The sequence below is a fragment of the Uloborus diversus genome, chromosome 8 (genome assembly GCF_026930045.1).
Source record: "Uloborus diversus isolate 005 chromosome 8, Udiv.v.3.1, whole genome shotgun sequence".
NCBI classification, from domain to species: Eukaryota; Metazoa; Arthropoda; class Arachnida; order Araneae; family Uloboridae; genus Uloborus; species Uloborus diversus.
Window position 1 is genome coordinate 135,512,302 of NC_072738.1, and position 13,451 is coordinate 135,525,752.

Below are 13,451 nucleotides of genomic sequence, written 5' to 3' on the forward strand. Positions count from 1 at the left end.
GTCGAAAAAAATGCAGTAATAAGAAAATAATGATTACAATTCTGTTTAAGCAGTGAGTAAACACGTGAATAAAATTATTGTAGTCAATATCAGCTTGAAGTTAAGTGAATAGAACATTAACATTTATTTTTATCTGTTAAAGATCGTGAAAGCAAAAAATTATTTCGCTTTAATTAGTTCTCGAAATATGTCACGAAATTCACAACTAATTAAAAAAAAGGGTTTACGTAATTAATTCTACAACATTCTCATTTCGTCAATTATTTACAGGAATAGAAACATTCCAACTCGTAAAAAATGAAACATCGCACAGCGCAATATTAATAGCAGACGAATTCGGCAAGTTGGTGATGAAAAATAAAATAAATTTTTCCATCAAAATACTGCGCTAACTTCCTGTGGACGAAAGCCGTACATCGTCCACAATATTGGCCCCTTATTACATCCAATTTCCAGTAGTTTTTTTCTTTTTTTGCTTTAATAGCAGCCTCTAAAAAAAGGAGAAACTTAGCATCATTTACATTGATCTGCTGCGATTGTCGGGAGCGGTGCACATATAGCGCCCTCTGGAAATAGTGAACAAGCGTTGCCACTTTTACACTAGAAATCCCGTAGGACATTTCTCTCCTTCTTCCTACTCCGTGATTGAAATATATATTCTTCTAATGAGTTTTTGACTCTTTGTACAAATAAAAAAATTACTACCTCAATTTGAAGGGTAAAATATATATTTTTTCTTCTTTTTGCAAAAAAACAAATAGCTTATCACATTTTTACTACATTCGAAAAGCTACGCTTAAAAAAGAGCATAGTTCAATTTATTTTGTATTTTAACCGTGTTGTTAAATGATGAACACGTGCTGCCATCTAAGTCATAACGGTTCAAACAGTCTGCGGTAACAAATTGTAAAAATTTTCAAGAATAAAAAAATGTTTCTTCAATATCTTATCTTATATATTATTTCCTTCTCATTTTAAAACTTATCAGGCTGGCTAATGAAGAAAAATAGACTTACGGTCGAAAAATCAAGTTTTCAAAAGCGCCCCTTGCTGTTTCAAAACCTTGATGCTGCTTGTAGTTCTTATGCATTTTTTAAAAGCAAAGTTCTAATGCAGTTTTCCATTTTTTACGTCGCTTTCGGCAAAAAAAAAAAAGCCTGTGTGTGTGTTCATATTTTAATAAAGCTGAAAAGCACTGGACTTAATTCTTCGGTTAAATTGATAAGTATTTTTCGGTAGAGCGTTCGGCTATAAACTATCTGAACTTCGCGCAAGTTTGGGCTGTTCGAAATAATATCAAATTTATATTAGTATTACGCATTACATGTACTCATAACATACAAACGTAATAAAATAAATGCAGTGGGAATGCTACTTGGTGTTCCGACTCCTTTATTACAGTTATCATTCGGATAAGTTGACTGTTAATCGAAGAGTGTTCTTCCTTTTTTTTAAGCTTTGGCTACATCCAGACCACTCAGCATAATGTAAGCATAAAAAAGTATTACATTTACCTAAAGGAAATCCTTTTTGTGCAGAAAAACATTTTTATTGTATGCTGAAATGTAGATGTTTCTAATAGCAGTGTTCGACCTTTTGTACAAATGAAAAAAATACTCAGCCAAATTAAAACTACGAGTTTCACCCAGTAAACCTATAATTTTTTATTCGCGCGAATACGATATAAAGCATTAAAATTTTTATCAACTTCATTAGCAAGAAATCATTTTCTACTCCTCTGCTTTCTGCTTAAGAGAAATGCATTTTGTCTACGTTTGAAAAATTGCACTTAAAAAACGGACTCAGTTTAACTGGTTTTGGTTTTGAATTTTAAGTGTTCGATTAAAAGAGAAACATGTGCGAGCATTTAAGCCGTAACTCATAAAGCAACCTTCTACGTGAAATCCTTATATATTATTTCTGTAGCCTGATTTTGGTTTCTACGCGAGATTTTCCTCAATCCTTGATCGATTTCTTTGATTTACACCTTAATTTAAAGCTTATCGTGCAGGCTACTGACGAAAAATAGACCCACTGTTTAACAATTGTTTTTCGGGCAAAAAAAACCTGTTTTAAAGAACCAGAATGAGGTTTTCGGTTTAATTTATAACTTTAACTTGCACTGTTACCGATAGAGCTGAATAGTTTGATCGGCAGAGCGTTCGATTGGTAACCAGGAGAATGCGTGTTCGGGCCCACGGCCGTACAATCTGCATCAAAAAATTAGAAAAATATCGCGCATTACATGAACAAGGAATAACAAATATGAGGGAATGCATGAGGTAGAAACGCTCCTAGCTGTTATGAAAACTTGATGATGCAACACGGAGCTAAATTGATACTCAATTGTAAGGGTTTTTTTTTTAAGCTTTGGCTCCGTTAAGAAAATTAAAGCATAATGTAAGCGAAAATATAAGTATCAGGTTTAAGATTTCAGACTACATTGGAATTGTTTTTTGTTCAGTAAAATATAATAAATCGTATGTTGAAATATAGATTCTTCTAATGCGTTTTTGACTCTTTGTACAAATAAAAAAATACTACCTCAATTTAAAGCGTAATATATATATTTTTCTTCTTTTTGCGAAAAAAAAAAACAAATAGCGTAGCACATTTATACTACATTTGAAAAGCTACGCTTAAAAAAGAACTTAGTTCAAATTATTTTGTATTTTAACTGTGTTGTTAAATGATGAACACGTGCTGCCATCTAAGTTATAACAGTTCAAACAGCCTGCGATAACAAATTGTAAAAATTTTCAAAAATAAAAACACTTCTGGGCAAAAAAAAAAAAAAAAAAAAAAAAATAATAATAATAAATAAAATTACCTGTGTTTTTTTTTTTTTTTTTTTTCTCGGTAGAGCGTTCGGTTATAAACTGTTTGACTTTCGGGCCAGTTCGGGCTGTCCGACATAATAGCAAATTAACAGTAATATTACGCATTACATGTACTCATAACATACAACAGGTAACACACGTAATAAAATAAATGCAGTGGGAATGCTTTTTGGTGTTTTGACTTCTTTATGCAGGCTACAGTTATCATTCAGATAAGTTGACTGCTAATCGAAGGGTGTTCTTCCCTTCTTTTTAAGTTTCGACTCCGTCCACACCACTGAGCATAATGTAAGCATACAAAAAAGTATTAGATATACCTCAAGGGAATCCTTTTTGTGCAGAAAAACATTTTCATTGTATGCTGAAATGTAGATTTTTCTAATAGTAGTTTTCGAATTTTTGTACAAATAAAAAAAAAATACTACGCCACATTAAAACTACGAGTTTCAACCAGTAAATCTTTAATTATTTATTCGAATACGATATAAAACATTAAAATTATTATCAACTTCATTAGTAAGAAATCATATTCTACTGCTCTGCTTTCGGCTGAAAAAAACAAAAAAACATTTTGTCTACGTTCGAAAAATTACACTTAAAAAACGAACTCAGTTCAACTGGTTTTGGTTTTGAATTTTAAGTGTTCGATTAAAAGAAAAACAAGTGCAGGCTTTTAAGCCGTACATAAGCCTGCTATGGGAAATTGTCGAATATTCAAAAATAAAAACACTTTCTTTTTCAACCGAATTTATTACTTTTCTAGAATGTTTGTTTCAATCGCTACGTGGAATCTTCCTCATTCTTTAATCAAATTCCATGTTTTACGAATAATTTTAAATCGTATCATGCTGGCTAATGACGAAACATAGACGCATGATCTTATTATATTTTTTTCGGCGAAAAACTTCTTTACTGTGTTTTATTATGCATTCCTTCAATGAATAGCATTCGAAAAGGAAGGCACAGTTGCTAGGTTTGTTGGAGCGTCGTACTGTTAATCAGAATGACGCCAGTTCAAATCCGTGCCACTAAATATCTCTTTAATGCTTCTTTTTTTTCCGTCAGATGCTCATATGGGCAGGACTGTATTTGCCACAACTTGTTTTTTCACATGCAAAATTACTGATTTTTCACGTGTCACTCAGCCACACTTTTAATGATATTTATATTTGCATTGAAAATACGTACAACCAAAAGGGGAGCGATGATCAAATTATCACAACGTTGTATTTAACGAGGTTTTGTTACTGATGTCTTCAAATTACATGCCTTCTCTTGTGCGCTTACTTTTTTCCGTTTACTTTTTTCGGTTTTTCTTCATAATATTCTTTTTTTTGAAATTTTTAAAGAGCGAAATGCCTTATGAAACGATTCGAAGTACAGTGCGGAGTTCCGCACGGGTCGACTAGTAGTTCAATATTCAAAGATAAAAACACTTATTTTCAATCTAATTTATTGCTTCTCTAGAATGTTCGTTTCAATCGCGACGTGAGATCTTCGTCTTTCTTTAATCAAATTCCATGCTTTTTGAATAATTTTAAATCGTTTCATGCTGGTTAATGACAAAACATAAAAGCATGATCTTATTATTATTATTATTATTATTATTATTTTTTTTTTTTTTGGCAAAAAACTTTTTTGCTGTTTTTTACTACGCATTCCTTCGATGAATAGCTTTCGAAAAGGAAGGCGCAATTGCTAGATTTGTTGGGGTGTCGGGTTGTTAATCAGAATGGCGCCAATTCGAATCCGTGCCAATAAATATCAATTTAATATTTCTTTTTTTTCCCGTCAGATGCTCACATGGGCAGGACTATTTGCCACAACCTGTTTTTTTTACATGCACAATTATTGCTTTTTCACGAGTCACTACTCAGCCACACTTTTAATGATATTTATGTTTGAATTGAAAATATGTACGACGAAAGGGTGAGCGATGATCAAATTATCACAACGTTGTATTTAACGAGGTTTTGTTACTGTTGTCTTTAAATTACATGCCTTCTCTTCTGCGCTTACTTTTTTTTCGGTTCTTCTTCATAATGTTCTTCCTTTGAAATTCTTAAAGAGCGAAATACCTTATGAAACGATTCGAAGCACAGTGCGGAGTTCCGCACGGGTCGACTAGTGTGAAATAATGATGTAAAAATCATGTGGCAGCAAACGCAAAATTTTTTTTTATTTGATTAAGTTTGTATGTTTTTGCTTTGGCGGCAGGAGGAACCGAATGCATTACCGTATGCATGGGTGGGGGGACTGCTCCCCCCCCCCCGAAACCCGAAATGTTTTGAACCGTAAAACAGAAGTTTTTTTTTCTTTTTAATTTTTAATGTCAGAAAAGGAAAATAACAAAGTTTTTTTTACACAGTGAAAATTTGAAGAAATACAAAAAAAGCAATTCTAGTTCTCATTAGCTGTAAAGCATATTTGAAATTTAGACCTTTTTTTAGGACTTCTTGCTGTCTTTCCAAATTCAATTCAAGGCCATCCAGGACCAAGCAGGCCCCTTGTCAGTTTGGTAAACTTGCCCTCCTCCAGGGGCGTGCACAGAAATTTTGGGGCCCGTCACAAATGACTTTTTCGGGGCCTCTCCATATTGTTTACCTTTATTTTCACCCCTGGTTTTGTATTGGCCCCCTTCAGGCTCAGGCCCTGTCCAACAGGTGTCCTTGTGCACGCCCCTACCCCACCCCATCCTCCTAAAACTCTTATAAAACTTACACTGCACTGATTTCGAGCCGGGGACTCCTCATGAGCCGGACATCTAGTTTCGGGTTAGGCTAGTATGTGGTTACCAAGATGTACCAAATTCAGCTCCTTGACGCATTCTGAGTAAGAAATGCAAAAATCATGATTCTCGCTTTTTTGTAGCATATTTTTCAAAATAAATTTTTGTGACTGATATGCCATGTCTTGCCATTTATTTAATACCGAATTCAGTATTTTGGAAGTTCGTTTGTTATGGTTTTTTCTTACTTCTACTGCATACTGTTAATGTCTTAAGCATGAGAAAAAAAAAAAAACACTTACTCTACTCTATTTCATTTTCTGCACTACTTGTGCTTGAAAAAAAAAAGTTTGTTCTGAGAAATATTTGGTTGCATTTATTTTTAACTTAAAATGAGTGTATCTTATAAAGTTATGAATATTTTGTAAGACTGTGCAAGCAACTACTGAAAAGTGCAAAGAAAGGGTTTTAAATAAATTTCAACTGTTCTAGAGTCTTTGAAAGTTATTTAAGTTCTTGAAATTCCTTGAAAAGTTCTTCAATTTTGTCTCCTATCAAGAAAATAAAATATGAATTTTCCAAACGGCCAAAATATTACAATTTCGTTCTTATTTTCAGAATTTCTACACCTTTTCTTTTAAATCATTTTGTACAATTTTTACAAAGAGGAGGGGGGATGTTGGAGAAGTGATCAAAAACAAACTACACTAAAAGCCGATATGAGCAAATAACGATGTGTTTCTCCTTTCTCGTGCCTTTCCTTTTCCTCTCTATCCATTAATGTCAACGATTTGTCGAGCAAGCAACTTTTATTTTGATTGATCTTGATTTGCAAAAAAATGAATAACTTTTGAAAAACTGCTTTGTTTGCCTATTATTCTTCATATTTTTGTAGTCTATTTTTCAAAAAATTTCACGGGGGAGAAACCCCCGGACCCCCTGAATATATGAATGTTCTACATTCGACTTAAAGGGACACTCTCCTGTTATCCTTACCACTAGAAAAGTAAACAAAAAAATAATAAGAAATAAAAATAAAAATAACAACAGTCTAAACAGTGGAAAACATTAAAAATTGAGACAAAAAACATCTTCTATGTTAAATATTTCTATGCGTGTATGTGTGTCTATATGTATACATGTGTGTGTGTGTGTGTGTGTTAGGGCAATGTGCGAATCCGGGCCCTTCCCGAAAAAAAATTCTGGATACGGCCTTGCGAATGATTGCTTCTTAGTTGATTCATATGTTGGAAATATATCTCTGCACATGCACATACATCGTCAATCGCAATGAAAACGATTTTTATACTTCGATAGGTGACATTTTGTGAGGTTTAATGCTTTGTTGCGATCGAGTTTTTCAGATTTATCATGAATAGACGTCTCAAAAATATCCCCCCCCCCTTCACTCCTAGAAGCCTGTCCCGTATTTACTGTTCTTTATTTTGGCAACCCTGTTTGAGACTGTCAGCTAAGTGTCGTCATAACCGGAATAATTAATAATTAAATGTTAGTAAATAATAAAATTACGGGTTTTATAAAGAAATTAATAGTTTGATGCTTTTAATTTGATTTAATCGATGTGGTTTTGAATTGCAGGAAGAAAAATACTTTTTTTTTCATTGAAAAATTCTTTTCATTAAGGGTTTCCTTAATTTTTGAATGACATTTTTAACACTCCTACTTTCCACGAAGTTAATTATTAAATGAATAAAAAAATGTATTCCTGTAATTATCAGCAAGAAAGAAACCAATTAAGGGCACTTCCTTTTTGGCTGCAATTTTATTAGATTTTGATTGTTAAACCTCACCTTTGGAAAGTGGAAAAGCGTTTTCTAATTCCTTTCTCCATTTAAAAGTTGTGTTCCTTTTCAATCTACTGAGGGAATCTTTTCTCTTTGACCCCTTTTACACGATTCCCGTTTTCAGACATCGGACGGCAGACATGTGACGTCACAAGTCAGAGGAAAATCGTTGCTCATTTACACGAAGGCGGAAAGCGGGAAGCGTATGCAAATTTCGTAACCGGTTCGGTGTTTTGACAGGGCGTCTGTACCTGTTTGTTTATATTTGTTTCCGTTGAATCTTCTGTTATTTCCTACTATTTTTTTTTAATTGTTAAAGAATTGAAGTGTTTTCCGTAAATGTTCAAGGTTTATTTTTTTAGAAAACATGTCTTGGATAGCGCTGATTTATTTTTTAATCTTTTTTTTTGAGCCACGCTAAAAATAGAAGTAAAAAATTCTAAATTTGCCAAACAGTGCTTTCCCGTGTTTCGCGGTAATGGTTTACCGCTTTTTTTTTTTTAAATCTGTGTGCATATTCAATACATAACATGTGCACAATTAAGCCAGGCTAAAAAAATAAATAGAAGATAATTCTGGGTTCATCGAACAAGCATTCCCTCTCCCCCCCTGAAATTCAAAGATTAATTTAAAAAATAGAATGGTCTATGTTCTAGGATCTTATCACATCATGCTGCTGTTGTATGCATGAAAAAATGAAATTGCACAAGGATTTCCTAAATAAAATAATTTTTAGAATACTGAAACATAATTTATTTATTTGCTTATTTTAATCAATTTCAAAAATGAGGTTTTTGGCTTGTGCAAATTATTCTCATACAGTGATGTTCCCATCTATTTTTCTGAGGGTATTCTCCCAGTAATCCGTTACGCACAATATTTGTATGCGATCAAATCGTTGCCTCAGAGCAACAGTAGGATATCTTAGTGTTATTTAGGGGATTAGATGTCTTAGTGTTGCTCTGAGGCAACGATATACGTAATATGTCTTTATATGGAAATTTTTGAAACTTGAAGGTATACGCTATATTTCTAAAAAATATTTGAGAATATACGGCATACATGGAATATACCCTATGGGAACACCACTGTTCTCAGTGTGCAACAGTTTTTCTTTCTGATAGTCGCTCGGAAAACAACAGTTGATAATTTTTGCTGTGTTATTGCTATTACATTTTCAGAACTCGATGAGGAGCATTTTTTCATTTAGTGATACAGTGAAACCTGTGTACGTTGACCCCTTTATTTTCTTGAAACATCATTAAAAAGTTGAATTATATAATTCATAGTACAGCTCCAGTTCAATAATGGAAACTCTTAAGTATGGCCACCCCTTCTGTGTCCACATTTTCACTGAACGAAGGGGTGGCTTCTCGGAGAGGTTTCACTGTATAATAAAATGCTTGTAGTGATGTATCAAAATGTATATTTTTTTAGAACTGCTTTGCATGTTATTGTGGAATAATACTAACAGTGGTGTTGAAATATTTTTTCGAGGGGGGGGGGGGTGGCTACATTTAACACATGTGCAACTCTACGTGTATGCAGGCCCGCACCAAGCCTGATCCGCGCCATTGTGCAAATGTCTTTTGAGCGCCTTTATGCATTAATGTTCGAGAAAATTCTAGTTAACTCCTGGGGTGAGGATTTATAGACAAATGCAGTATTGAAAAAATACGTTTGGCATTTATTTGATGTATCAAAAGGAAGGCAATGCATATATATTTCATTTTGAACACAGTGTACGTTTTTACCTTTGAGCAGGAGTTAGTTATCTCTTCATCTCGAAGTTGTTTCGAGTAAGGGTGGATGTAAGGGAGGGGTGATCGGAATTGATTTTTGAATTATAGCTTTTTCTCTTGGAAACCTTGCATTGAGCTGTTGTTAAAAAAAAAGATGGCCATTTTCAGTTAATCAAAGCATTTCTCCCAACAATTTAAAAAAAAAAAATGTCTTGGAATTTGATTGAAATAATTATTGCTTACTTTAGTCTGATAAGTACTTTTTTGAAAAATGGGAAATGGCTATACGGAACTGTTACAAGAGGCATTAAATTTAATATCCAAAACAAATATCCTTCCAAAGTTTTTTTTTAATACACAAATAGTAAAAGAAATAAAGAGAGGGGGAGGGGAATTGAATAATTATGGTCAAGTCATTACTTTTCAGAACTAAAAAGTTAACCTAAATTATTGTCCGAAGTACATACTGTCCAACCATGGATTGCATGGAATTTTTATACGTCCAGATAAGACGAATCTATGTGAATAAGGGGGAAAAGTAAAAATTTTTTGCCCGTATTCCACTCATTTGAATGAGACTGTGCTTCTGCAAAAGCTGGCATCGATAAAAAATAATAGATTTGTCCATTTCCGGCTGTAAAACGGATGTTTGTCTTTCCATACAATCCGTGGCCAGACAGAAAATGTTACACACATCTAAATAATATACATATGAGCAAACTATTTTTTATGTATGATAACAGGAAGCAGAGGAATTACCACAAATTAAAAATCGCAAAAAGACGCCAAATTTTGCAAAGATCTGTTGTAAGTTATGGAGCTGTATAAGGAAAACTCCTTATGGGGCATTCGCCCCCATTAGGTAGATGAATACCCTCCTATGTGTATTCCTAAGCATTGCATGACCTCTGCATAGTGGCGTAACTAAGGTGGGACGGAGGGGTTGGTCCGCCCCGGGCAGCATTTTGCTGGGGAGTGGCAATTTCATGCTCTTGATGTGAAAAAAGTTCAACATTTGCTAATAGAGAAATCATGCTTCTGACCAATTACTGGAGGCAAAAAAAAAAAAAAAAAAAAAAAACTTTTCGTTAAAATATGAAACTAGCACTTGATTTTAAGAAAGTTACTCGGAAACTACCTTATTAAAAAAAAAAAAAAAAAACTATTTTTTTGAGGAAAGTTACAACAAGAGTAAGAAAAGAGAGGTCTGGACAATTAATTGCTTATCTTTGGGGTAGCATTATCTGTTTCAGAAATTGCTTTAATTGGTCACTTATTACAAAACTTTTATTCAAACCAGAATTAATTTTATGTTTATCTTATAAAAGTACTTACTCACAACTCAAATAATAACTGCGACTAATCTTACTGCTTTATATCAGTAAAATTCCTATAAACAGCGAGTTTCAAACTGAGACATTCATTTAAGCAGAAGGTTTTTAATTAGTGAATTGATGTCTAAGTAAACCTTTCACATTCACATGGAAAGTAATGATTTTCAATACACAACTTTTCCTTCTCATGAATCAGTATGGTTAATCGAACTTATAGGGCTCATTAATCTTATCACCCTGTATCAGTGAAAAAGAAAACCATCCAAATTCTGTAATATGGCAGTATTGGATCTAGGAAAGCGGCAATTTCCGAGTTTTTCAACATTAAGGCAGGCACCCCAGCACGGATCCAAAAGGATGTCATTACCCCCTTTGAAAGGACCAAAGAAACCATAAAATTGCATACCTAGATCTTTAAATTAGGAAAATTTCCTGTGCAGAGCGCCGGCCTCTAAGCTCCTGCCTGGTGTCACCAAAAGGTTAAAATGCATTCTTAGGGCTAATTTAGAAATTTTTTCTGAATAGAGCAGATTCTTTATTTTTCTTCGTAATTAAGTTCTTATTTTTCCTTTAAATACTTTTGACTGTTTCTCAACCAAAGGGCGGCAAATTGAGGAATTGTCCCGGGCGGCAGAAAATGTAGCTACGCCACTGCCTCTGCACAAGATTTGATAAACTGTTTTTGTGTAAGGAACCCCCCCCCCCCTCTCATGGTTGTGCACCGTGGGGTGAAACTCCTCATGTAAATTCTCAAATATCAAAGGACCTTTGTGACAAATTTGGCAAAAATCTGGCCTTAAATGTGGATTTGTATAAACTACATACATCATATTTTGTTTAGATATATAGATTTTACTTTTATTGTTTATTTAACTTTTTCCATGATTTAATTGAAAAATAATCAGTTTAAATTTTGAAAGAAACCAAAATTTAAAAGTTACCTGAAAAAATCCAGGTGCTCCTTTAAAAATCCAGTTGGGGGTTTTACAAATGCTAGTTTTACCAACCGCCTTATCTGGTGGTCAAAGAAGTGACTATGGATGGGAAGTTAATGGGGGGATCATGACGCAGTCTGCACCATAGAAATGTTCAGAAGTGTATCTTTACGTTTTTTTTTTGAGCAATCATGATTGCTTATTGCTTTCATTTGACTGTTTTGATGTCCTATGATTTTATTTTCCCACCAGCACCCTCTGCAGCATCACCGTCGACCGGCTCTTCATGATGCTGCTCCCCTAGCCAAAACCGTCTCCAGGTTGCATCCATGTCCTACACACACGCACATACATACACAACTACATGCACACAAATACCCACACACTCATGCCTGCACACAGACACCACACACAGACAGACATACATACATACCCACACCAATACACTCATGCCTGCACACAGACATATACACACATGCATACATACACACATATACCCACATTCATGCCTGGACACAAACACACACCCCTACATACACACTCGTGATTGCGAAAAACATAATTTGAATTCAAGATGTCAAAATTCAAATTATTATTATTATTTTTTTTTTTGACTCTCGCTACTTGCAAGCACAAAAGGAATTGAATATAGAAACAACAAACACGAAGATAAATATTTTATCCTCACCTAAAGTTGATTAGCAAAACCAGAGGTTTAATTGTGAGAGGAAACTATTTTAAACATTAAAATTTTAGTCAGATGAAAGATGTTTATGGTCATTTTTTATTCAATGATGGCAAGGAAAAAAAACCCCTTGAAGATACCCCCTCCTGTATATAAACAGAAAAATATCAGATAAATATAGCTTAAAATGAACATGCGTAACATGCATTGAGATTGATTTCCTTTCGTCCACCCACCTTTCACTATAGTTTGACGCTCGCAAGTAATGCCTATCCTTTTCCAATGTTGATGCAACTTTGGAAAGAAAGATATCGAACAAAATTTTTGCATTTAATATTCTTATTATGTAGCCAACTAATGAATAATAACTTTCTTTTCAACTCCTATTGAATGCTCACGGAAAATATTTATCAGGAAATTAATAAAGAAAAAAGTTGTAATTAACTTGTACACATTGTATTTATTTTTATCATTATCGTTAAATGTAAAATTTATACCTGTGTGTGTTTTTTCCGTAAACTCGAATTTTTTTTAAAAGACCGCATAAACCAAAAACTAGGGATGCACTGAATACCGAACATAAGTTAAAATTCTGTCCTTATCTTCAGCTGAATACTGAATATTTTGCCAAAATTTGTTGTTGTTTCAACATTTAGTACAATAGGGAAGTTGCAACCTATTAAATGTTCATATTTTGGCTATTGGATATTGTTAATTGACCCTCGAAACTAAAAAATTCATCATCGCCGAATTTTAAAACAATGTGGTTGATTTTTAATGAATTTTTAAAAATCCACGCGCAAAAGTGCGCGCTTCTGAAACGTCACTAGCCTACGTCACAGGGCGCGAACGGGCAGCCTTCCGCCGAAGATCCCTTGTTTTCGCTAGGAATATTTTGAGCGCGCTGATATTTATATTTTTTAGAAATTCAATAATCCTTTTGAACACACTATGGAGACCGGATTCGTTAAAGCACAATCTAAATAATCTTCCTCATGTAACATCAATGAGGATATTCGAATATTTCCGAGAGGATGAGAGATTTAATGTTCCAGAAACGCGAGGAGTTAAATGCGAGGAGATAGCCTTTTACGTTTCGTCTTCGAAGTCGAATGCGTGACCTTCGGCTTCTGCCCTACCGGAAGGCGCATAACGTCACTTCCTATGCCATCTGACGTCACAGGCGCTTGAACTTTAAAAATTAATTTAAAAAAAACTACTTATCGTATCGCAAAAATTTTTTCACCTATGATGTTCATACATGTTACTCTATCATATAAAAATAAAATTGAAAAATCGAAAACTTCCCTATTGTTGATTAAAAATAGGAGTTGGAACAGAGCTTCAGCCCAGCCAAATCATGAACTGATTCAGCACATAAC